The sequence below is a fragment of the Coptis chinensis genome, chromosome 1 (assembly GCF_015680905.1).
Source record: "Coptis chinensis isolate HL-2020 chromosome 1, ASM1568090v1, whole genome shotgun sequence".
Classification (NCBI taxonomy): Eukaryota; Viridiplantae; Streptophyta; class Magnoliopsida; order Ranunculales; family Ranunculaceae; genus Coptis; species Coptis chinensis.
The window spans coordinates 14,437,483-14,465,070 of NC_141456.1; the positions used below are offsets into that span (position 1 = coordinate 14,437,483).

General features: G+C 36.0%; 1 long non-coding RNA gene across 1 annotated transcript; it reads right to left on the reverse strand.

The window, feature by feature from the left end:
• Positions 1 to 476: 476 nt before the first annotated feature.
• Positions 477 to 11,345, reverse strand: LOC147522371 (uncharacterized). The gene is made up of 4 exons (XR_015195249.1): positions 11,224 to 11,345; positions 2,016 to 2,228; positions 1,058 to 1,124; positions 477 to 899 (listed from the first exon to the last, which is right to left on the reverse strand). It is a non-coding gene; the product is annotated as an uncharacterized LOC147522371 (long non-coding RNA).
• Positions 11,346 to 27,588: the final 16,243 nt, after the last annotated feature.

Below are 27,588 nucleotides of genomic sequence, written 5' to 3' on the forward strand. Positions count from 1 at the left end.
TAATAGGTTTTAGAGAATGGTGGTTATGTCGAGATTCAGGGATATGAATGCAGGGTGGGATAGTGGTCAGGTATGAGGGACTTACGGATGTGAGGAGCGGAAAGGTATTCAAAGAGGCTGGTTGAGTTTTTGGGGAGAGGTCAGGTACGAGTTAAAAGATAGTTCTGGAATTAGATTTTTTGGAGGGTAGATGAGATGGTAGTAGAGAGAAACTGCTTACGGAGTTCCCGAGACTCTATGCGCTCTCAGTCTTAAGGAATTGCTTCGCCCTGTTTGTGACTTCATGATGCTTCGCCCTGTTTGTGACTTCTTGAGATTAGCTAATGAGACTCTTAGAAGGGATTGGGTATTCGTAGTGCCTTGACAGTTAAAGATATAGTGAGTTTGCTGCCATCTTGAGAAGTCTGGATGCTCTTCCTATCATGAGATTGAGTATAGACTATCGCCTTTGGGCAATCAAAATGGCTAGGAGTTTTTCTGAAGTCTTTCTAATATACCCTTTCTTCTTATTTCTCGCTTACGCATTGCCTTGATATATCCCAATTTTCCTAGTCCTTTAATTTGGATATCTGAAGCTCTTTTCAAGCCTCTTTCTCCATATGGTGTGGTGTGCCGGTATGCCACACAAAAAGTATCCTCGATGTTAACCTTATTAGGAGAAGAAAACATATTATTAGTTTGTGTCCTTTGTGTATGTCCATTAATTAGGAGAGTCAGTTAGCCACACTCTCAGCCATTGTTGTTACTCCTCGTACGTTTGCTGCTACTTGGCCTGCCAGTCACGAGAGACTTGCATTGTGGCACGGTATACGAATTGACCCCTGATACCTCATTTCTGATAAGTTCCTTTTGAAGTAGCATCTCCATATGCAACCAAACCAGGATCAGCAGAAATAATACTGAAAAAAAGAACACAACAACATTATATCACTAGTAGTTCCCAGAAGAAATTCAATAGTGAAGAGTAAAGAGAACTTCTCTCCCTCCATCTCTTTAGATTTCTATGGCTGAAATATGGATCAAAAACTCAATTGAAGGAATGTGAAAGCAAGCTAACCTGTGTAGACCAAAAAGGAGGAGAGCACGTTCTAGATTGAACACAACATTCCATAGCAAAGAAATAGCTGTAGGTAAAAACAAGATGAAATGAAACATTAGTAATTAGTAGCAAAACGAAACAACAGATAATACAAGTAGGGAAACGTGTAATCTTTTCCAATGAATGGGATACGAACTCCCCATATAAACAAAGTATTAAAGAAGACAAAAGCAGGTGCTGAAGCATGGAGACAAAAGCAGGTGCTGAAGCATGGAGATAACAAAGTGATGCTAGCATTCCAGATGTCTTTATGAAACCAAGTTAAGATGTCATACTAAGGACTATATTAGAATATATATACAAAATTCCTACACCAGTTAAAGCCTATAGAAGGGTTATTCATTTGAAAACTATTGTTAGGGTTTTATTCCCTTTTTCGTCTGTTCATTATTAAGCTCTCTAGGGATTTAATGCAATTTGTGATCCTCTTGTATTAGTATGTGCTCGATAGGACAGAACACACAAGATAACAACTTGTATTTCTAAAACTTATAAACTTCGAAACCACAATTTCAGGATCAGGTGATGGTGATGGTGGCAAGTTTAACTCCTAGAACTGAGAGTTCTACAGTTGCAAAACACTTCAAGGTTCGTTTATAAAATCGTAGGACCAACAGAGAACTTATGAAAGTTGGACCTCGTTGTTTCGAAGACAACATAACATATAACATGACGAGCTATATCATTTTTCCCTTATAAGTGAAGCTGGCTGATTCGTCCAAGTCTCACAAACAACTTCCACCAAGTACATTCACAATAAAAAATTAGTTTGCAGTGTAACTAAAGTCTAAAAAACACTAATCAGACTATGAAAAATACTATATAAATGCAATCTGAACAAATATATTGAACACAAATAGTTTTCAGTAATAGACTCATAACAAATAAATATTAAAAAAAAAAAGAGTATATATACCTCAGCTTGCGAAGAACATTAGACATCTCCTCTCTCTTCTTCTTAGCTCTCTTGTGAGTACCCAACTTTCTCTTGGCCACTTTCAAAGCACGCTTATCCTTGCCAACTTTCAATAACTCAGTAATCCTCTTTTCATAAGGAGCAAATCCCGCTACTTCCCTTATCAGATTCTTCACAAAATGAACCCCCTTGCTAGTTTGCCCTTTTCAATTGCTGCAACAAGAACAAACTGTGAATAAGAAGGCTGGCTGAGGCACGGATCAAACGCTTTCTTTAAGGTTGTTTCTGTTGGGGATTATACCAATACCAATCGATTCCCCCACTACACAGATAACTTGTATTTGAACAATATCCAACTCCAGACAAATTATAAATATCAACTACATCCTATACTAACATGCCCAACTCGCTAAACAACTATTAACAACAGATAATAATATAAAGCAGTAAAAGCAAACCACAACACAAAGATTTACCGTGGTTCGGCCAATGGTGTCTACTTCCACAAGAGCTAGTCTTTTTATAAAGCGGGAAGGAAGATTACAATATCTCATTTCAGTCTCTCACCTTACTAGATCACTCTTATCTCTTTACAGAGTTGTCTCTCTGTAAAGGTTATCTCTCAATCTTGATTGCTTTCAAGATTGGGTTTCTCTCTTTGTTCTTTTGGTTCTTCTCTGGTTAGGTTTTCCAAAACCTTGATTTTGTTTTTATATCAAAAAACAAATTTCGCGGTTACTGTAGCGAAGCCCACGAAAAATAGACCTGAGCGCAGGTCGCGCCTCGGGCAAGACCAAATAGGGCGCAGGGTGCGTTCACTCTACTGTAAGTCCATCAAAGGCACGAGCGCAGGTCGCACTTCGAGCAAGAAGAAACTGAGCGCATGGTGCACTGAAAGTACTGGAAGTCTTCTACGGCATGGGCGCAGGTCGCACCTTGGTCAAGGCCAATCTGAGCACAGGTCGCGCTCTGACATCTCCACGCAGAATGAACTTCGTTTTCTCTCCTCATGTGAGGGATAAAGCCAACAATCTCCCCTTCCCGAACAGTGAGGGGGGATACCTCCATACAATTTCCAAATTAACAGGAGGAGTGTGCTGCCATTCCGGCAATAGCACAACAAACATCAAACTTACCTTTCGGTAAGACTTTGGTCATCATATCCGACCCATTCTTGTCGGTATGGATATTCTCGATACACAAATGATTGTCTTTGAGTACTTCTCTAATCCAATGATAACGCACGTGTATGTGCTTGGATCTAGAGTGAAAACTCGGATTCTTGCTCAAATGGATGGCGCTCTGACTGTCACATAGAACTACAAACTGTTTCTGCTTTAGCCCTAGTTCGTCGAAGAACCTCTTCATCCATAGCAACTCTTTGCAACACTCAGTGGCTGCAATATACTCGGCTTCTGTAGTAGAGAGGGCAACAAACTTTTGCAACTTTGATTGCCAAGAAACTGCTCCCCTTGCAAAAGTGACCAGATAACCAGATGTGGACTTCATCGAGTCAACATCACCTGCCATGTCTGCATCAGTGTAGCCTTCAAGTAAGGGCTTACTTCCACCAAAGCACAAACATGATTTGGAAGTGTCCTTGAGATATCTCAATATCCTATTAACACCTTCCCAATATTCTTTACCCGGATTTGACAGAAATCGGCTTACAACACTAACGGCGAAAGCAATATCCGGTCTTGTACACACCATGACATACATTAAGCTGCCCACTGCGGATGCATAAGGAATCTTTTCCATCTGACTCTGCTCATACTCACCCTTTGGACACATCTCTTTGGTCATATCGAAACCGCCACCAAGGTGACAACCGACCGGCCGGCTTTGATCCATGTTGAATCTCTTCAACACCTTCTCAATGTAGCTTTCTTGAGAAAGTCACAACTTCCCACTCTTTTCGTTTAAAGTGATCCGTGATCCCAAGTATCCGCTTTGCTTGACCCAAATCCTTCATCTCAAAGGACTTACTCAAGTCTTTCTTCAGCTTGGATATCTTGTTAATGTTTGGGCCAACTATCAACATATCATCCACATACAACAATAGCACTATGAAATCCCCATCTGGAAATCTATGAACAAACACACAATGATCGGAAGCAGACTTGTTGTATCCTTGCTTCGCCATAAAGGAGTCAAACTTTATGTATCACTGCCTCGGTGCTTGCTTCAACCCATACAAGCTCTTTATCAGCTTGCATACTAGGTGCTCCTTGCCTTTGACCTCAAACCCCTCTGGCTGGTCCATGTAGACATCTTCTTCAAGGTCTCCATGAAGAAAGGTTGTCTTAACATCTAGCTACTCAACCTCTAGGTTCATACTTGCGGTCATACCCGATACCACCTGGATAGAAGTCATATTCACTACAGGAGAGAAAATCTCATCAAAGTCAATCCCTATCCTTTGACCGAATCCCTTCACAACAAGGCGAGCTTTGTGCCTTGGGTGAGGATTGTTCTCCTCATGCTTGACTTTGTATATCCACTTATTCTTGAGAATTTTTCGTCCTTGCGGTTTCTCAACTAACTCATAAGTGTGATTCTTATGCAAAGAATCCATCTCGTCATGCATGGCCTTCAACCACTTTTCTATGTCTGTACCTTCAAGTACCTCTTAATAGTACATAGGTTCTCCACCATCCGATAGTAGCATGTACTTATGTGGTGGATACCTGGTTGAAGCTAGTCTCCCTCTGTCAGACCTCCTTGTCCCATCTGCTGGTGCCTCAGAAGGATGCACTTCTGCTTGCTCTGGTGGTGGTTCATGCATCTCATCTGCATCTTCTATACCAATAGGTTCTATCCCATTATGAGCAATAGGATTCTCATCATGAGCTTCAAACTCATGGTTCTCTGCATTCTCAATGCCTTCTGCACGTTCCACAGTAGGAACTTCTGGTTCTGAATCAACAAGATCATTGGTGAAAGTCTGTAGCTTCTCACCCTCCTCAAAGTCTGCTATGGTTTGGTCTTCTAAGAACACAACATCTCGACTTCGGATTACCTTCTTGTTAATCGGATCATAGAGTTTGTAACCAAACTTTTCATCTCCATAACCCAGAAAAATGCATTGCTTAGCTTTGTCATCAAGCTTGGATCTCTCATCCTTCGGAATATGTACAAATGCCCTGCACCCAAATACCCTCAAGTATCCATAATCAACATCTCTGCCTGACCATACTCTCTCTGGATAGCCAGATCACTATTCAGAGGCTTTGCCGGCAATAGGTTGATCACATGCACAGCTGTACGCATTGCTTCTACCCAGTAGGTTCTAGGTAGCTTAGAATGAGACAACATGCATCTCATCCTCTCTACAATGGTGTGGTTCACTCTCTCTGCTATTCCATTCTGTTGCGGTGTCTTGGGAACGGTCTGCTCATGACGAATCCCATGACTCTGGCAATACTCTTCAAATGGCCCAATGTACTCACCCCCATTATCTGAGCGAACACACTTCAACAACTTCCCAGTCTCTTTTTCCACCATACTATGGAATTTCTCAAACACGCCAAGTACTTCATCCTTGGTCTTCAGACTATAGGCCCATATCTTTCTTGACGCATCATCAATAAATGTCAATAAGTACGAAGCTCCCTGGTAGGACTTTACTCTCATAGGACCACATAAGTCTGTGTGCACTAGTTTAAGGACAGTGTTCTTTCTGTGAGACGGGAATCTTTGGAAAGACACCCTGTGTTGCTTTCCTACCAAACAGTAAGTACATGTATTTAAATGTGTACCTTTAATGTCTGGCATGACCTTTTCCTTAGCAAGAACTTCCATCCCTTTTATGCCCATATGACACAGTCTCTTGTGCCACAGTTCGGAGGAAGCTTCTTCTTCTGCCGCATTCACTTCTGCTTTACACAAACTAGCCTGTGTTTTGTAAAGAGAGCAAATTTTCTTTCCCCTGGCTGCTACAATGGAACCTCTGCTCAGTTTCCATACCCCGTTACCAAACGAGTTTACAAAGCCATCGTCATTTAACTTCCCAGCCGAAATTAGGCTTAGCCGAATGTCAGGGACATGTCTTACATTCTTGAGTGTCAAGGTGTAGCCGACATTAGTTTCTACATGAACATCACCAATGCCTATAATCTCCGAGACACCACTGTTACCCATCTTCACTTCACCATATTCACCACCACTGTAGGTAGTGAAGAATTCCTTGTGCGGTGTGTCGTGATAGGATGCTCTTGTATCTATCACCCACTCTGTATCCTGACATGAGGTACTAAGACAGCACACACCACATTCTGACACAATTCCCACTAGGTCATCGACTAGTGTGGTAGTATCTCTGCCTGTGTTTCCGTTCCTCTGTACCATGTCTTCATGTACACAGTTATTCTTCTCATCCATCTTCAGTGTTCTACACTCATATCTGAAGTGGCCCTTGGTGGCACAATAGTAACATTGCCTCTCTGCCTTAGGAGTTCTAGCTTCACCCCTATATTTACTTGTGTCATCACCTCTAGAACGAGATGGTTTTCAGTTCTACATACCTCTCCCCCGTTTCTCTGTGAAAAGGATCTCTGAGTGAGAGGAGCTGCTTCTTGCACTCCTTCTAGTCTCCTCATTCAACAAAGACGTGGTAGCCATCTCCATGGTAACAATTCCATCCTTGGCTGCTCTGTGTAGAGAAACTGCTAATGTCTCCAAACTTTCGGGCAGAGAGCCTAATAGAAACAAGGCCTCAACTTCGTCTCCCAAATTAATCTTCATCAAATGCATCTGATTGATGATATTCTGTACTTCGTTAAGATGCTCAGACATTGAAGAACCTTCTTGGTACTTCGTGTCTGTAAACTTCTTAACGACCATCACTTTGTTTCTGCCCGACTTCCTCTCATAAAGGTCTTCGAGTTTCTTCCACAAACTGAAGGCTATAGTCTCTTGGGACACATGGTGAAAGATACTGTCGTCAATCCACTGTCGAATGTATCCAATCGCTTTTCTGTCAAGCTTTTTCCACTTCGGCCTCATGGGTTTTTCTACGGTTTTACTCCCTCATTCTCAATGGGAAGTGTCAAGTCCTTGCAGTATAGCAAGTCTTCTATCTTGGCTTTCCAGAAGGTGTAATTCTTCCTATTCAGACTCATCATGCGAGTGTTCACGGAATGGTCCATCTCTACAAGTTATTTAACCTCAAATCTTCTCTCAGGAATTTCGTCAAACACCTTCTGACCAAGATTCGGATAACACCGTAGGCTATTCTAACCAAGGCTCTAATACCACTTGTTGGGGATTATACCAATACCAATCGATTCCCCCACTACATAGATAACTTGTATTTGAACAATATCCAACTCCAGACAAATTATAAATATCAACTACAACCTATACTAACATGCCCAACTCGCTAAACAACTATTAACAACATATAATAATGTAAAGCAGTAAAAGCAAACCACAACACAAAGATTTACCGTGGTTCGGCCAATGGTGCCTACTTCCACAAGAGCTAGTCTTTTTATAAAGCGGGAAGGAAGATTACAATCTCTCCTTTCAGTATCTCACCTTACTTAGATCACTCTTATCTCTTTACAGGGTTGTCTCTTTGTAAAGGTTACCTCTCAATCTTGATTGCTTTCAAGATTGGGTTTCTCTCTTTGTTCTTTTGGTTCTTCTCAGGTTAGGTTTTCCAAAACCTTGATTTTGTTTTTATATCAAAAAACAAATTTCGCGGTTACTGTAGCGAAGCCCACGAAAAATAGACCTGAGCGCAGGTTGCGCCTCAGGCAAGACCAAATAGGGCGCAGGGTGCGCTCACTCTACTATAAGTCCATCAAAGGCACGAGCGCAGGTCGCGCTCCGAGCAAGAAGAAATTGAGCGCATTGTGTGCTGAAAGTACTGGAAGTCTTCTTCGCGGCATGGGCAGTCGCCTTGGTCAAGGCCAATCGAGCCGCAGTCACGCCTCGACATCTCCACTTGAGAATGAACCGTTTTTCTCCTCATGTGAGGGATAAAGCCAACAGTTTCGCGTCTGTTCCTTTTTATGCAAACAAAGCGCGTCAACCTCTAGGATACAACAGCCAGTTATACTCTCCTTTGTTTACTGCAGATAAACCAAAGAAGAAAAGAAGAACCACGATACTGATCTTATGATAGCCCTCAACTTAGTATAGAAAATCGTTTTTCGCATACGATATTAGCTGCTGCTCTATGAGTATTTATAGAAGAAAAATGTGGAGCACTTAGTAGATCTGGATAGAGTACTGATCCAGTTTCCCGATAAGAATTGGATTCTACAAGTCTATCACATCTGTTTCCCAATCCATATCTAATTCTGTTTCCAAACTTATCCGAAAACAGTTTAAGAAAAATGGCCTACCAAAAAGAAGATAAGGGATTAAAGAGAGCCCAAGCCCAAGCCCAAGTTTACCTCTTGTTTTATTCAAAATAACACAACAATCCCCCACTTATTTTTGATAAAAACAAAATAGAAAATATACTTAAGGGCAATCAATATCAGTATCAACATGTTATGCATAGATGAAGATGTCCACAACTTAAACCTTTACGTAGTGAAAATTACTCAAAGTATAAGAGCCATAAGTGACTAAGTCTTAAACTTAGGTCTTGAGTATACAATAAATCATAATCACACACAACATATCCAGTGTTCTCCTTTCATGTTCTGCACATTAAAGGCCCTGTGCTCTCCTGGATTCGTGAATGATCTAGAGAATCAACCCTCATTCTCATAGAAAGCGGCCTCTACTTTCACATTCACTAGGTGAGTCTATCAAGAGTGCTCCTGTAGCTATGCACTCCGCCCATAAGGACCATAGAACTTCTTTATTAAGAGTTTTTCCCATAAAACCTCAACCTTTATTTATCGCTGCAGGATTTCATACATTCTACTATCCAACTATAGGACAGATTAGTAACAATGTATGTCTCACAACCAACATTCTATGACTTGTTCTTCTCTTTGAACCTAGTTCTTGGGATCTCCAGTCCCTAGGTTGGGTTACCATCATAGATGTTCATCTTTCAATTGGCTTCAGTCCCATGCTAGTAGAGCAATCCACATTGTATCTCTGGCCAGAGCTTTGGTATGTGAATCTGCAAGGTTATCTTCAGATCTCACAAAATCAAAATAATATGGACTCTCCCAGTTATAGTTGTAATGTTATCAACAAAGTATCATTGTAACTAATACTGTCTATCTTAGATTAGTATATGAGTAAGAAAGCCTAGTACTCAACTAACTTCTTCACTCGTACTAGCCAAAGCAATAATCTCAGACTCCATAGCATACTATGCTATTATGGTCTGTTTCTTGGACTTCCAAGATACAAACCTCCACCAATGCTAAACATATAGCCACTGGTGACCTCGGAGTTTTCTGAAAGGATGTTCCAATCCGAATCTATTGCTTGTTAGTGTACCTGCAAATAACACCTACTGCATAGGCAATGTCAGGTTTTAAACAATCTGTAGCATATCTCAATCTACCAATGATACTTGCATATTCCTTCTGATTCATAGGTTCACCATTATTCTCAAATAATTTAACACAGAGATCAAAAGGAAAACTCACACTCATGCAACCGAAGTAGTTATACTTCTTCAACATTTTCTCAATGTTGTGTGACTAATCCAGCTATATGCCATCAGACGATCTTGTAATTTTGATTCCCAACATTACATCAGCCTCACCTAAGTCCTTCATATCAAAGTTAGAAGACAACAGGTTCTTGGTTTCTTTCACAACATGTAAATTGGAACCAAAGATTAGTATATCATCAACATATAAGCATATAATAACACATATCCCATCAGAATACTTATGATAAATGCACTTGTCACTTTCATTTATCTTGAACCCACTGGTAATTATAAAGTTATCAAACTTCTCATGCCACTGCTTAGGTGCCTGTTTCAACCTATAAAGTGACTTAAGTAATATACATACCTTTTTACCATTACCTGGTTCCACGTAACCTATTGGCTGATCCATGTAAATCTCCTCTTCTAAATCCCCGTTTAGAAAGGATGTCATAACATCCATCTGATGAATAACAAGATTATGAACAGCATCAACAGAAAATAATACTCTAATGGATGTTATCCTCGTAACAGGTGAATATGTGTCAAAGAAACCAAGTTCTCTCTCTGTATAAAGCCCTTGATAACAAGTCTTGCTTTAAACTTATCCACTGAACCATCGGTTTTAAACTTCCTTCTTAAAACCCATTTGATTCCTATAGTTTTACAACCAATAGGCAAATCAACAAGTTTCCAAGTTTTGTTTTCCATTAGAGAATCAATCTCACTCGAATGATTTCTCTCCAAAACTCGGAATCAAAAGATATGAGAGCTTCTTTAATGGAGGAGAGATCTCCTTCCAAAGTACAGTGACAAAGTCAGGTCCCAAAACCTTAATGACCCTAAGCTCTTTTTATATCTTCTAGGTTCATCTTCTGTGTCCATGATTCTATCATGCAATCTAGATATGTCAGTGTTAGAAACATCAATATTAGGGGCCTTGGAGGATAATACCCCTACTAGCACCCCCACTATTTCTAGATAAATATGGAAATCTATCTTCAAGAAACTCAACATAAGATGATCAACAAAAACATTTACTCTTCATATCTAGAAAAACGTAGGCATTGCTCTCCATGGCATTGCCTAAAAAGACACACTCAAAAGCGTTACTCTCAAGTTTTGAGATATTAGGATCATGCTTCCTTACAAAAGCAAGACATCCCCATGTTCTAAAGTAACTCAAATTAGGCTTCCTGTTCTTCAATAGCTCATAAAGTGTAATCTTTGTATTAGAATTAGCAATTCTATCCAACACATATATAACTAATAATCAAAACAGCTTCCTCCACAAATTTGAGGGTGCTCCAGAACTAAGCAACATATCAACAATTAATCCCTTTAAGTGTTCTGTTTTTACGTTCATCTACTCCATTCATTCCATGTGAATAAGGAGTTGTCATCTCATGAATAATATCATGTGATTGCAAGAAAAAGATTAAAATCATCATAACCATATTTAGTACCTCAATCACTTTGAATTACTTTAATATTCCTATCATGCTGATTTTGAACCTCAAGTACATAAGCTTTAAAAGCATAAAAAAACACCACTTTTTATCTTCAGCAATTAAACATATGTAAATTTCGAGCAACCATCAATGAACGTAATAAAATATCTTTCATCACCTCTAGTCAGAAGACCTTCAAGCTCACAAATATTAGTGTATACCAAGTCTAGCAAATTTGTATTTCTTTCAACTGATTTGTGACGCTTCTGTGTGATTTTGGCCTTAGTGCATGATTCACTGTGTACAAAATCATCATCATTCAAATTAGGAATTAAACCAAGTATGCTCATGTTCTTAACATATTTCCTATTAATATGACATAATCTACCATGCCAAACATTAACAGAACAAGAAATCATGTAAGTAGATGTATAAGATCAACAACATCCAATTCGGTCCATACACCTAACAATCTCCACCTTGGACCGAAACTGGTCTAACCGAACCATCGGCTTTGTCTCACCAGTCAGGCATGACCAGGGCTAAGCTTAGGGACCATCCATGGTACCCTCACAGATGTCTCACCCCAGACTGATACTGTCCCCAACCCTAGCCGGCCATCACTTGGCCCAATCCTTAGTTGGACCTCATCTAATGTGTGGGTTCTATATCAATAGAAGTGTAGCTCCATTAACGAGGAGCTAGTTCACGGCTTGTGACGACGTGACCTTTGTTGAGATCTACAAAGATCCCTGATTTTGGGCTGGGGTGGAGCCATTATATGCTAAAAGATTTGTTTTTTAGAAGACAATAAAAACAAGCAAATATGGAAAATGAGAAATGAGAAATGAGAAATGGGGTTTACCTGATTTGAAGCAGCAGAGGAAAGTTGTGAACTGAGATGCTGTGAAACCCTACTTTTGTGACTTCAGTCTAGTTTATATATATACCACTCTTTGCCCTACTTGAAGTTTTGGGCTTGGACTGCATCTATTTCTTAAGTGCATGCAGATGTAGAAGGCCCAATAATATGAGAGTTAGGTGGGCCATGGAGGGGGAGAGATCTACTATCTATATACTAAAGCAGAGACCTTTAAAGGAGGATTTTCTCTCTCCTATGTGGCACTATAATATGAGAGTTAACCTTTTCTCTATCCTATGTGGCACTCTAATATGAAATATAGTATTTTCTAATAGCCTACAATCCCACGTATATGGTATCTCTTTGGAGAGTTTGAGTGTATTTCCAATTCTTATATATTTGATTAAATAAAAAAAATTGCTAAAAAATAGGTGATTTGTAGAAGGTAATTTCCTATTACGAATCAAACATTTTTAGTGTTCCAATTCTTATATATTTGATCAAATAAAAAAAAATGCTAAAAAATAGGTGATTTGTATAAACTAATTCCCTATTACAAATCATACAATTTTAGTGTCTATGATAAAACACTGACTTATTTCGAATATATCCTTAACACGACCTCAAAACATAGTTAAAAACAATTATACAAAAAATAACATCACAAAATATCTAATAGAAAATGAAAAAAATATATATATATAATAACGGCAAAGCAATAATGACAAATATTTTAAAATATAAATAATACTTAATGAAACTAACGTAAAAAAACAATTAATGGGGAACCAAAAACTAGATGCAAATGCATCTAACTAATCTCAAATAATATTTAACAGGAAATCGGAAACTGGATGCAAATGCAAGCACTAAACTAATCTTAAAAAGTAATTAATAGAAACTCAGAATATTGATACAACTGCATTAAACTAACCTCAATGAATAATTAACGGAAAATCAAAACTTGGATGCAAATACATCAAACTAACATCAAAAAATAATTGTCGGAAAATCGGAAAATGGATGCAAATGCATTGAGTTAACTCTCAAATATTAAATTAACGGGAAATCGGAAACTGGATGCAACTGCATTGAACTAACCTAAAAAAAATTAATTATAAATTGGAAACATAATGCAAATGCGTGGAACTAATCTTAAAAAAATAATTAACGAGAAATCGGAAACCGGATGCAACTGCACTGAACTAATCTCAAAAAATAAACTGGATGCAAAACCTCAAGAAATAATTAACAGGAAATCAAAAGCTGGATGCAAACTCATTGAACTAACCTCAAACAATAATTAACGGGAAATCGGAAACTAGATGCAAATGCAACTTTATCAAATAATAAACGAGAAATCGGAAACTGGATGCAAATGCATTAAACTAATCTCACAGAATAATTAACAGGAAATCAGAAACTGGATGCAAATGCATTGAACTGGCCTCAAAGAACAATTAACAGGAAATTGGAAATTAGATGCAAATGTATTGAACTAACCGAAAAGAATAATTAACGAGAACTCAGAAGCTAAATGCAACTGTATTGAACTGATCTCAAAAAATAAATAACGGGAATTGGGAATTGGATGCAACTGCATTGAACTAATCTCAAAATATAAATAACGGAAAATCAAAAACTGGATGCAGATACATTGAACTAACCTCAAAACATAGTTGTGTTATATGTTGTGAGAAGGTCTTGATAAGTATAGTTTTGCATTTAAAATGGTGTTTATCTTATCTTTTTCCGTATGATTGGGAACTCCTTGCAATTCAAGTAGCTTTAATATATATGAACTTTGTCTTATTAGGCAATCTCACAAAACTTCAATCAAACTTCTATTATTAAATAACAAAATGAAGTTGAAGGGTTTTATCAAAGGTGAGTTCTTTTTTTTTAATGGAAAGTGAGGTGTTCACGTTATAAGAAATTTGGTTGAGTGATCAATATAATATTAATATATAATAGTTATGAATATTTGCAAATATTTTTTAGAATAATTAATATAACAACACCCGTTCGTAAATAATCTTTGAAGATTCCACATAGTGAGTCATGCAAAATTTAAAGAATAATTAACGGGAAATTGGGAACTGGATAATCTTCGATGATCCCACATAATAAATTAAGTATAATTTACTTTTTATGTCATGTTTGCAAGGACACTACAGATGGATCAATAGAAGTTGGTATTACACACCACATTGGATAATTATAAGGAAATCGGAAACAAGATTCAAATACATAACTAAGCTCAAAGAGTAATTAACAAGAAATCAAAAACTTTATGCAAATTGCATTAAACTAACTGCAGAGAATAACTAACAGTTCTTTTCTTTTCTTTATTATGGAACCGTTCTTTTCCTCTTTGTTTATTTTGTCCTTGTTTTGGTTTTTCTCCATGTCCTTCATTTCTTCAATTTTTTCTTCGAGACAATATATCTTATCTTTGTTGTGTTTATCATCAACCAAACAATCTAGCATAATATTTTTGAGGACGTCGAGTTGATTCTGTTTATCTTCAACCTCTTTTCTTTTCTTTTATTTATAAGTTCTTTGAAATTAAAGTGTTCAATTTCTATATCACGTTCATCCTTTATAAACTGTATTGTGTGAAAAGCTGTTGAATCCTCTGCTTTTCAACAGAATATGTAGTGATTCCATCAATTTCTTTAACTACGACGTCTTCATTGTTAAAGAATAAGTCTTTTGGTACCTTTAATGTTACAGTGCTTTTTAATCGTCCGTTCTCTAATTTTGTGTTGTAGACCCAATCTTGTTGAACGTTAAATCATGTTTCTAGAATTTCCTTTAGCAATTTTTTTCTTACATAAGCTGTAATTTTCATACGCCATTATCTGCAATATACATAATGAAATTTATAAATTCTTGATCCAATACTCTTTAATATAACAAAAAAAAAGACTTAATCAATATGAAATTAAGTCAGAAAAAAATTATAAATAATGGGGAAAAGAAAGAAAGTAGGCTACCTGGTTTTTCGATATGTGCAGTGCAATTGTTTTCTTTTGTACATATATAGGAGATAAGACATGATTTTGTAGGAGGCTCAATTACTACGTGATTTTATATATATCTTAAATTAGATTTTTTTTATTTTCAATTAGCTAGAAGTTATTGTTTTTGAAACTTCTACGTGTACTATTGGGCCTAGGGCCCAACAAATTTTATAAGATATATTTTAAGCGGGTATTTGTATCGCAACTTCTATTCAAATCAAGTTACAGACCACACCCCAAATCAAATGATCAAAGACTTTCACTTACCACCCATGCCTTGCCTTAGATGAAAAATACACAACTATATGGGACTGAAATGAAGAAACCGCGCCATTACACGAAAACTAAGTTTCAGTGGTCAGATTCACCCAATCGAAAACCAACTCAGAGAACTACAGAGCAGTTATTTTCATACCGAATTCTCAATTTTATATTAAATTCATGTTAGGAGGGTGGAGTGTTGAGTTGATCGCAATTTTTATAGCCAATTTGGTAGTCCTATTTATATTTAGTGTAAATAAGTTACCATCTCATCTCTTATTATCTTTGCCTTCTCTTTCTTTCTTTCAGCAATATGAATATGAGAACCAACATTAGTATGAGCACGCACATGAAAATTAGGAGAAATCATGCATTATCTCCGCTCTATATTAAGTTTGCTTTGGCTACATGGTGAAATGGACATTATTTGGATGATCGATAAGTTCAGTTTGCCGAGTAAGTATATTGATCTTTAATTTTGATTCGTTTGTCTGTCTGCCTGGATTCTCCGCTTTTAATTACTCTGGTTTATGTATATATATATATATATATATATATTATTTTTTAAATATTTTCTTGTGTGTATAGCTATTGCATTATATGCAAGACCTCAATCTAATTCATATTCAAAGTAGTCTCAAGATAATAATAATATGTTAGAGGATAGATAAACAAAAGAATTGGCATAATCGATAAACATTAAACTATCGGCTAATTGATTATGACATAGTTCCATTTGCTAGACAAAATTTAAAATAATAGTTTCAATAGTGACTAATGTTCATAAATAGTAAGCTTTTATTCATAGTGCTCTGTTTGTCACGCTCTGATGGTTTATCTGTTGTTGATATAGAAAACTTGTTCGTTTTCTAATTCAAATGTCCTCTAAGTTGCCTCTGCTACAGTTGGGTATGTGTAGTATGCTTTTCCGTTTTCATTTTGTTCCATGTAAACCTTGTTTTCCTCGTTGTTGGCATATTCTTTCTTTTCTTAGTTTCTACGGCCTGTAAAAATAAAAGAATATTTGCTCTTGGAAATCTTCTGGTTCGAAAATTTATCTTGTAGATAACTGTAATTTTTTTTTTATTAATTATCATTTTTTATCTCTAACATTGATTTGTTAATTTTTAACAATCAAGAAATGTAAAACGTATTGATTTACCTTTTTCAAAATATTGGCTATTGTGTAAATTCATCATAAATTTCTCGAGTTTCATCTTGAATACTCGGTTGACAAATCCTTCATTCCTTGAGCCAATTCCATTTTTTTCAGTACATTTTTCAATTTCTTCATCAGCATTACAATCCATTACAATTTCAGGGGTTTTTGTGACTGTGTTAGCGCTGAAAATTATCTGTCTAACCATTGAGTTGTAAGTAGTATCATCTAAACTTGTGTACATGTCTGCCGTGATTATTGGTAGTCGGTTGTTTGCTTTCTGTACAACAAATGTAAAACTGAATTTTTCTGTAAAAGTAAATGCAAATGTAGAGAAAAATAAATATTTCATTAAGTTATGATGAACTATAGATAGTTCAAATCGAAAAAAACTAAAACATAAATTTGATGGATCTAACACTATGCTAATCCTCATCCAATAGAGAATTCATCTCGAAAACAACTAAAAAAATAAATTTGATGGATCTAACACTACGCTAATTCTCATCCAATTCTGATAAATTATTTGGGATGCTTAGGTAGTCCATTTCCCAATTTGGTCCTCCTATAACCAATGCTTCATTTATTGTTTTCAAATAGGCATTTTCTTTTCTCAAGTGTTCCATATATTGATGAAGTTGTTTTTCTCTAGTAGTTGCTTCATGTAGCTCTTCACATTTAGTAATGACTTCTTTGTGGTTGACGTCTAAAACCTCAAATTTGTATATCTGTTGTAGAAAGCGGATAGCGTTTCTTGCAACTGCATTTTCTGAGTCCACTTTCTTAGCTTGATATGTCCCCAGAAATGATTGGCTTATAGGATAATTAGGATTTTTGAAGATTTATCTCATTATCGGCAAATCTATTATGACATCTGCAGCGTATTGGTTATTTTCAATCTTTGATTTGTAAACTGGTTCTCCCTCAATTTTTTCCTTGATGAGAATTTCCCTCAACGCTGTCTTGAGTGAAATATTGTGTTTGGTTTGATACTCCATGAGCTGTATTTTAAAAATTACATTAGTTAATGATTTGGAATGTGATAGTAACGACAACAAAATGTTTTGTAGTTTGAACGGGAACAGTTACAAATTGTTAACCAATTGGTGAAGAAGTGTTTTTGTATAATGAAGAAGGTAACATTAATAACCCTAGTCATTTGTCAATAACTTAGGTTTATTTTACACTAACAATGGCAATTTGATACCTTTAAAGCTCAAGGCAAGCCATTTTTATCAGTACAGAGAATTTCTTATTATCTAGAAGTATCCAGTCTCACCATTTATCGACTTGCACAAAGTTGAACTTGTTCTTTCTTAATTTTCCATTTAGTAGGTTCTTCGACATTCGATTTATGTCAGGGCTTATAGTAATTTGCTAGAACATGCACTATTTTAGGCTTTGTTTTATTAAAGGCTCTTTAACTATTTTGCAGGCTCTGTGGGAAGAAACTAAATATGGGTCAAAGTGGGCTATAGTGAATATGTGTTACTTCCCTGTGGACCTTTGGCATACCATGCTTTCCTGAAAACAATAAGGTACAGAAAACTTGAATTTGTTTTGCATTCAATATTTGTTACTTATTTCATTGATTATCTTGCTCTATTTCCATACTTTATAGTTCATCAACTCTTTAGGGTACTTTTAGAATGTTAGAAGTTGTGACTTAAATACAATTTATTTCTTTTTTACATATGTTTAGGCTGGAGAGTTCTTTTAGAAGTTTCTCGAGGCCTGCACTACATGAAGTAGCAAGAGTTGTGCAGGAAATAGGGAAAAGTAGAGCTATCGCTTTTGCATTAGGCGTGGATATTGACGAAGGAGCACCACTACATGCATACTCCGAGACTATGGAGTCAATAGATCAGGATTTAAATGAAAATTCGAAAGGTAGTTTGTCCTTTTGGTTTACTAGTTTGCTACTCAATACCCTATATCAGTTACTTTATAGACTTGTCTTGAATATTTGAAATCTAATGTTGTGCTTTTAAAAAGTCTTAGAATGTCTTGAATTTTTATGTTGGTGATTCTTTATCCTGATGATAAATATATATGGTTATAAATGTATATTACCTTGACGATTGGTTGTGTGTATCACATGATTGACATCTTTATTTATGTTCTAGTTATGTGAAAGGGGTCTTTGTTATCTAATGGAATGGGAGGCAAAGATATCTGAGCTGTCTAACCCAGCTTGGCCTTCAACACTACTAATTGATATTTTGCTCACTTTGTATGGTCAGTTTAAGGTACACAACTTTTAGCTGAACAATTTGTATTAATTTGCATTGGTGTCCTAGGTTGCAGTTTATGTGCATGCTTTTTTTGACATGCCTTCATTGATGCAGTATGAGCAACCTGAAGGTGTCTTTACACCACAGAACAGATTAATGGAAATTGTTGTCACTGGATTCACCTTAACTAACAACAATAACTCTATATATATATAGAGAGAGAGAGAGAGAGAGGAACAAATTGAAAGAAAATTTGCTCCATATCAAAACTCAACAGCAACAGTAAAAACAAATTTTCACAATGAAAGTGGTCTAATCTAAAGCACAAAACATACAGGCTCAAAAGAAGAAGACACATAAATCAAAATACTACTTGATGTTTCTGTATAACAACATGACAAATCAACAAAATTATTAAATAAGATAGTGGAAAAAAATAGTTTACCTTATCCATTTTTTTAAATTCTTTCTGAAGCCTTGACTGAATATCTTCTATTGTATGCAATAAAGAAAAGAAAAAGAACTCAGTTAGATATATAAAACTAAGGTGTGATGTCGCAGGTAATTTTTGAGATTTGTAATATGCAGATTTTTCATGTTTATTTTTTTTATAAGGATGCTGAAGTTTGTCACTGTGGTCCCGACTAGAGGTGTTATTGGTCTACTCTGCAGTATTGCACATGACTGAAGTGAAATTGTTGAGAAATGCTCAACTATCAAGTTAGACATCCTACCTGCATGGGTGGCTGCATCATTTAGAGTAGCTGAATCTAGTTGCATATGGAGTAAAGCACTTCGTACCAGTAGTTCTAGTGCTTAATAAAATCAATCGGTATCTCAGATATCCTTTAATTTATTGGCATTAGTTCCCTTATTCTTTATGAAATTTTAGTGGCACATATGAAACTAAGTTTTCTAAGGAAATGCTATGTTAATAGCTGAAATTTTCTCTGGTGCTGGCTGATGAATACTTTTATTATGTGATCACTGTGTTGTTTATTCATGGAATATGAGATTTATAAATTTTGTGTGGTTTTCAGACCCTGTACATATCATGAAGGTGTCATCAAAAGTGGGTGATAAGGCAATTATTGGCTGCAGAAATTGGAATGCATACATAATCGCATTGGCTGCAAATTTTCTTTTTGTGGTTCTTCCAATGTTTTTGTTTTCCACTGTAAGTATTAAGTGAAGATGTTTGTTGAAGTACATATAAATTTTGATATTTCGGTAGTTTCTTTGTTATCTAGAGAATTTAGTATTAGTTTTGGAATCATACATATAAATTTTTAAAAATCAAAATGTATGAACAGCTTCCTCTCTCCCCAATGTGTAGCACTTCATTCCTTGACACTTAATATGAGATTTCCTTTCAAAACCAGTACATTTATATTTGTCCCATCGTGAACAACATCAAGATTATCAGCTACAAAAATGTAAATCGACTTGATATGGATTAAGGGTGTGGGTTTTAGTGAGATTAAGACATTTTTTTCTTGGTACACACCCACTAAAAATATTTCTTCAGATTAGATCACCCCATTATGTAGTCCACTACTTGTTGATAAGCTTTTGTGTGCAAGGTCGTTCTTGGTAGTGTTAGCAACTACATTGTGACAAATGCTAGTTGTCTGGTTACTTTTGCGAAAGGTGCAGCAATGTCCAGGCCATAAGTTAGCTATATGGAACCATGGATAAGGGGTATGTACTTAATTTGTGATGCTTGTGATGTTAAAAGGAATTTGAGTGGGAAAAATATACAATTATAGAGAGGCTGCAAATTTAAAAGTAGTTTTTGAATTAAGTGGCTTCAACAGTTATTTTTAATTGGAATTTCTCTGTAAGTGCTCTGATTAATTTATTTTATTGACTTAAATGATTTTGTTAAGTGAATAATTGCTCAGTCACATTCTCCGAGTTGTTCAACATGTCTTCCCTCTGAAGCTGGGAACAGTTCGTTAATTCCATCAACTACCAAGCAGACTAGAAGAAAAACTAATGTAGCAGATAAGAAAGAGGATACTACAAGAATACTGAGTACTAGCCACGACCATTAACCATGGCTAAAGACCTTTTGCCACGGTCATTGGCTGTTACACGACCGTGGCCAATGCACCTGTGGCTAATCTGTTACCACGGTTTTTAGCCGTGGCCAAAGCTTATTTTTTGCCCACAGTTCTAATCTGTTCCAAGGGCTGTGGCAAATGACTCTTGCCACAGCTAGCAACCGTGGCTAATGCTTATATGGACCGTAGGGGTTTGCTTTGAGTGTGATGGATGCATTGTTTGGCCACGGCTGAAGGCCGTGGCAAATGCTTTCAATTGTTTTAAAAAAATTGTTCCAGCACCTTTATATCACCTGAAGTTCATATCATACAAAGATCTACCATTTCAATAAAAACAAATCCCCGAGAATCATAATTCTCCACAATTTAAAATTTCATATACAGTACTTAACATAAATATTTTTACATCAAAGGTATAATTAGGAATCCAAACTTACATAAAAGAAGATAATATACTACTAACTACTCTTTAAGAAATTTGAAAACTATTAAGAATCCCAAAAAAAAATGAAAACATCACCATTTATAGTGCCTAAACTCGATAGACTGCATTCATAGCCATCTAAACAGTGCCTCAACTATGTTGGATCAAAGTCTACATACTTAGGTTCACTTGGTTGTACCTTATAATCATGTATCCTACCTTAGAGAGTAGGCTTTGAAGACTTAGCTACAACCATATAAAATCAACCATTAGAACTAAAACGACACACCATTCGCATAGAAAATCATGTAATATAGCAAATATTAATTGAAAGAGAAAGCACTAACCATTACGTGTTGTAAAAGCGTTGTACAAATTAATCCCTGCCAAACGCTGCATTGTAATTAGTCGTTGACTCCAACTTCTTTGCTTCTAAGAAACTGATAAGTGCTCAAAAAGTGCTATTTAACCCTCGATTATGCCTCTTGTTTAGCCATCTTAGTGGACTAATAGTTTTTATAAGTTGTGTTTTAAGATTCTACAGGTGAAAAAGATAGTTTTGTAGAATATTAGAGAAAATGGGGTAAAACAAAGCAATTCGGAGCATTAAGGATCACATGAGAGGCCCGTGGACAATCATGGAGAAGGTCAAGGAATTGGAGCTGTTAAAGATGCGACTTGGACCTATTTTAAAGTCTATTTGGAAGCCCAAGGCCAAAGGATTCGTTGTTTGGACCAAAGCCCGCAAAAGAGGATAGAAGGATAGAGTAGAAGAGAGAAAATCGGCTTATGCGTGCGGGACGACGTATCGGCGTCAGACGATTGATTGCGTCACGACGATAAATCGAAGCATCGGACGCATTGATTAAGTCTGGGATGCATGAATAATGCGTCCGGACGCATGAATCGACTTCGTAGCCAATTCCTTTCGTTTTTGAAGATGAAGTCGGACTCGGAAGAAGTCTATTTGTATTAGGAAACAAATGACGGTTTGGAATGCTTCTAGAGCTCATTGTAACCCCTATAAATAGAGGACCTAAGTGCCTCATGTAATGGGCCAATTCACTTATATTCTTGTCTCCAGGACTTGAGGCAGAGAGAGATTAATAATAAAAGATCGGTTTTAACTAGTTGAGTCTTAATAAATTAGTCTTTCTAGTCTTATGTTCTTCAACTCTTCTTCTTCTTGTTCTTCCTTCTTTATGGATGGCTAATCTTCTCCTTCAAGGAGAAGATGAAGCCGATGCTTAAGGTTTAATGATTCTTCCGGTTCATGGTGTTCTTCAATCGGGTTAGTTCTTTATGTTTGTAGTTATTAGTTCCATTGCCCACACTGGGGATGGAAGTATAGAATAGGGTTTATGTTTTGCAATATTAATATCATGCTAGTGTTCTTTACTTTTCTTCTAGTAGTATAGTTCTTTAGAGTTAGGGAAGTATTCTTTGTGTTGCCTTATAAGGGGTAGCTCAGGGAGTGGCTGCCTAGGGGAAGTATTCTTTGTGTTTGCCTTAAGTGGTGATTCATTGAATGGCCGCCCTATTAGGAAGTACTCCTTGATGTTGCTCTTGGTAATACATTGAATGGCTGCCCGAGCTTACATAAAAGGAAAGAAGATATTAATAACATAAACATAGGAACAACCTTAAGTAGAGTTAATTGTTAACGATGTTTCGTCTAAGAGGGCATCGGCACTCGCTCGATTGCCTAATTGTAGTCTACTTGTAAGAACAACCATGAAGTAGAAGGTCATAGATCAAAAGTATTGGTGGATTCTAATCTCTTGAATTCCCTCTCTTATAAATTCTCAACAGTTTAGTTAGTTTAGCTTAGTTTAGCATTAGAATTTACAATCTCTACAATATTAGTTTTTAATCCCTCAAACCCCTTTCGGTCTGTCCTTCACATAACATACACTTAAAAGTGGAACGATACCCTACTCATCCTTTACTTATTGAGGGATAATTAGGTTTTGATAGGCTTCTATTTGTTCAACGACCATCATACATCTACATCATCCATACACATCTACACACACAAAAAGAGGTAGTGTCAGAAACGGCTCCTTCTAAGAAAAGTATAAGTAGAAAAAGTACTAAAATAGTCACTAGAAAATCATCCAACTAACAAAACACATTAATGTTGAAGTTCCATCAAAAGAAGACAGATTATTTAATCAGATACATGAGGTAGATTACTTAATCGTATACATGAGGTATGAACGTATGGTAATCATGAACTTATACATTATCTAAATAAAAGCTAACTAGCTTACACATTCAATTCTAATTAAAACAACGTTCAAGGTTTATAAAAGTTCTAAATACTTACCTGAAGCAAGCTTCACTCCTAAGAAAACAGCTACATCGGTATTTGACTTTGATATATGGCTAAACCCAGCTATCTTGAATTTTTGCATGAATTCGTGTCAAACAAGAGTACACCAAAGCTTCACTTCTAGCACCACTTTCCCTTAACAACAAACCTTCCATCCCGTCCTCACTACAAGCACCAGTCCACTCTATGATTATATGTTGATCTTTTCACTGCCAGGACCACTTTGGTATAAGCTTTTACCATGATCATATATATGGATTAAGTTCCCAACCATACTTCTAAAAAAATAGAAAACATATCATTGGTGCATAAAAAATAAAACTCGTAAAAGTCAATACCATAGCATAAGACAACATCTAACAAGCTAGCTATTAATTACAAACAACTTAAGACTGCACATGCCCGACGATGAAGTTGCTTATCAACTAATAGTTTTTTTGACAAGGTGAAAGACATCATATCTGAGAGAAGTATTAGAATGATATCCATCCTTCGATCAAGTCAGCATTCTTATAACACATGCATAACCGATTCCTACTCTACCTTGCACTTAATTTCTATTGCAACGGAAAACTTCAAATCTCACAAATAATTGTTTAGAATTTCTACTTGAAATTTTAAGCAAGTTCATTAAAACCATACCAACTGCCAACAATCCGAAAGAAATCACAATCAATTTCAATAACTAATAATACAGTTACAATATAAACATATTTCTTTAGCATTGGTTCATTTCTAAAAGGAAACACGTGAGTGTTAATAGGATCAAATAGTAAAACTTTAGCTCGTGAATCAGGGTTACAATTTGCATCAACATATTGCGTTCCGACAAGTGGGAAACCTTGTGGATATTAAGTATTGCAAACACATCCCAATACTCATAAATGTTATTACTAGTAGTGTACCTAATAAGTCCATTTTGAAAAATATATACTTCCTACTCATGTATAACTCATAAAAAGTCAAGCACCCAATCACACTAGCGCTCTAGCTAGCATAGACACACCAGTATGATTATCATAAACAAGTGAAATCTGCATTCAAATACTGTTCAAGATGGTAGATGCCATAACTCTATAAAACTCACAAATACTCTCAATTTTAAATCATTCCTCAGGCATACATTAAGCATTTTTCAAAATAAACATAGTTTGAATTAAGATAAGGCCGTAAATAACCGTTTAGGTTAGATTCAAGTATGAAGTATTAATGAAACTACTTTAATAGCAACACTGTTAATACTCGATTTTCTCGTGTAAAACTCTAATGAAGTAATTGATACCTGATCAGAAGTAGAGATGGTAAACATTTGCATTTGTAACCCCTGAGCAATTCCTTGCATAGCGAGCAGTGCATTCACTAAAGACTGCATTTCCATGTGTGCCCTCTTCTCTCCAACCTCCTAATGTTCCAAATAATTGAGTTGGCAATGAAGTTCCATGCCTGACCTATGCTCTTCTTCTGCAGCCTTATGAATGATCTTGGAGACACCACTACTCAAGCCTTGTACTCAACCCCTTCCATTAAAGGAATGTGTTGTGCAAAACCAAAAATTAAACTCATTAAAAGTACATAAGAAAGGAATACATAAAATACCTATGTGTAAGAAAACATGTAAGTAAATGTTACTTAGTTTCATACCCTAATCTGTCTAACTTCCTATTAAAGGAACGATCCTTCCTTCCCAGTATGAGTAGCAACATATATATATATATATATATATATATATACCGAAACAGCCCAAACACAACCGTTAGATCATCCAAATCTAAATCAGAAATCAAAGGCCCAAATCTAAAGTTATCGAAATCATAATTACGAAGGGTTTCCTCTCTCCTCTTCTCCTATTTCTCTCTCCAGCACCGAAATCGAATTCTCCAAAATCGAAGGTGATTCCATTGGGCACTCATCAAATTGGATTGGGCAACCCCTAAAAAAAAAGAAATTTTACAAGTTTGAGTAACATTCACACGATATGTCCAAGTCATTTGAGTGTATACTCAAACGATATGGACAAGTCGTTTGAGTGTTACTTAAACTAACACTCAAACGACATGGCCATATCATTTGAGTGCCCACGTCGTTTGAGTGTATACCAAAACGACATGCCCATATCGTTTGAGTGTATATAACAACTATATGGCCAAGTCGTTTGAGTGTTAGTTTGAGTAAGACTCAAACGATATGGCCACGTCGTTTGAGTATACACTCAAACGACTTGGCCACATCGTTTGAGTATACATGCAAATGATGTGGCCAAGTTGTTTGAGTATACACCCAAACGATGTGGCCAAGTCGTTTGAATGTACACTCAAACGACAAGGACATATCGTTTGAGTGTACGTTTGAAACGACTTGACCACATCATTTGTGTGTGCATTTTAGATTTGGCTAATCATTTAGTATCACATGCAAGTGGTATGGCTGGGTCGTTTAGGGCTCTATGGGGTGATATGGTGAAGTCGTTTGGACATAAACAGCAATTACACTTTTCTTATATATAAACACCAACACTTTTCTTATAATACAAATAATTAATCGATCATAAGTGTATAATAATTTAGTTAAACAATTATGTGCAAAATTGAATTAGTAATGATCAATTATCAACACATCCCAATTGAATTAGGAAAATTGAAATCCGATTTAAAAAATTGGGTTAAGAACAACACAATTACATGCACTCTGCACTTTTTATCTGTTATGACATAGTATCTATATAACCAAGTTAAAACATGTAATCAAACATGCTAAAATCAAAAATAATAATTTGTTTTACATCTAAACTTGTTATTATTATTATTATTATTTTCAATTGTGAATCATAAACTAGTTTGGGGGGTTCAAGGTTCAGGGTTTAGAAATTTCGTTCCAACATATTTCACTTAATTATTCGAAATAATAATTTGTTTTATATCTAAACTTGTTATTTTTTATTTTATTTTTAAAATTGTGAATCATAAACTAGTTTGGGGGTTTTGGATTCAGGGTTTACAAATTTCGTACCAACATATTTTACTTAATTATTCAAAATAATAATTTGTTTTATATCTAAACTTATTATTTTTATTTTCTTTTTCAAATTTTGAATCATAAACTAGTTTGGGGGTTTGGGGTTTGGGTTTAGGGTTTAGGGTTTACAAATTTCGTACCGACATAAAAAAAATTTAATTTCAAACATATTTCACTCAATTATCCAAATCTAAAATAATAATTTGTTTTATATCTAAACTTATTATTTTCCATTTTTTTTTATTCAATTGTGAATAATAAACTAGTTTGGGGTTTAGGGCTTACAAACATATTTCACTCAATTATTCGAAATATATCAAAATTTCAAATATATATATAGAATACTCCTTACTCCTCCTTGCTTATTTTTTCATCAAAATCCTTACTCCTTACATAGAATACTCAAGTTTATCTGCATACTCAAGTTTCTCTACATATTAGAATACTCAGGTTTCTCTAAATGGAACATGAAGATGAATAAGAAGCATTTGAGGTAATGTTTGAGGTGCAACAGCAAATTAGAGAAGGAGAAAATAGAAGATATGTGAAAAGTGAAGAAATGGAACAAAATGTTTAAGGTGAAGGTGAAAAATTTAAAGATGCGACTAGTCGAGCAAATGAGATGCCGAGAAATCGTCAATGACAAAGTGTAATCCTAAACAATAAGGTAACACTTGATTAGAATGAATACAAAATACTTAATTGATTGAGTACATGAATGAATGCAAAACCCGAGCCCGAACGACATGGCTGGGTCATTTGTGAACACTATAGAACGACATAGCTGGGTCGTTTGGTAACACTATAGAACGACATGGCTAGGTCGTTTGGGGACACTATAGAACTACATGGCGGGGTCGTTTGGGGACACTATAGAAATACATGGCGGGGTCGTTTGGGGACACTATAGAACTACATGGCTGGTCGTTTGGGAACACTATAGAACTACATGGCTGGGTCGTTTGGACCCTCTATGAAACTACATGGCTGGGTCGTTTAGACTAAATTTAGTTTTAGAAGTTCATTTTTTTTTGTGACTTTGGAATCCCTCATTACCTAAATGCAAATTGTTTAAGACTCTTGTTTTATTCTTTTATATGTAGAATTCTTTTCCGCTATCCAGGAACTGATCATCTGCAAACTCGAATGATGTGGATTGTCAAC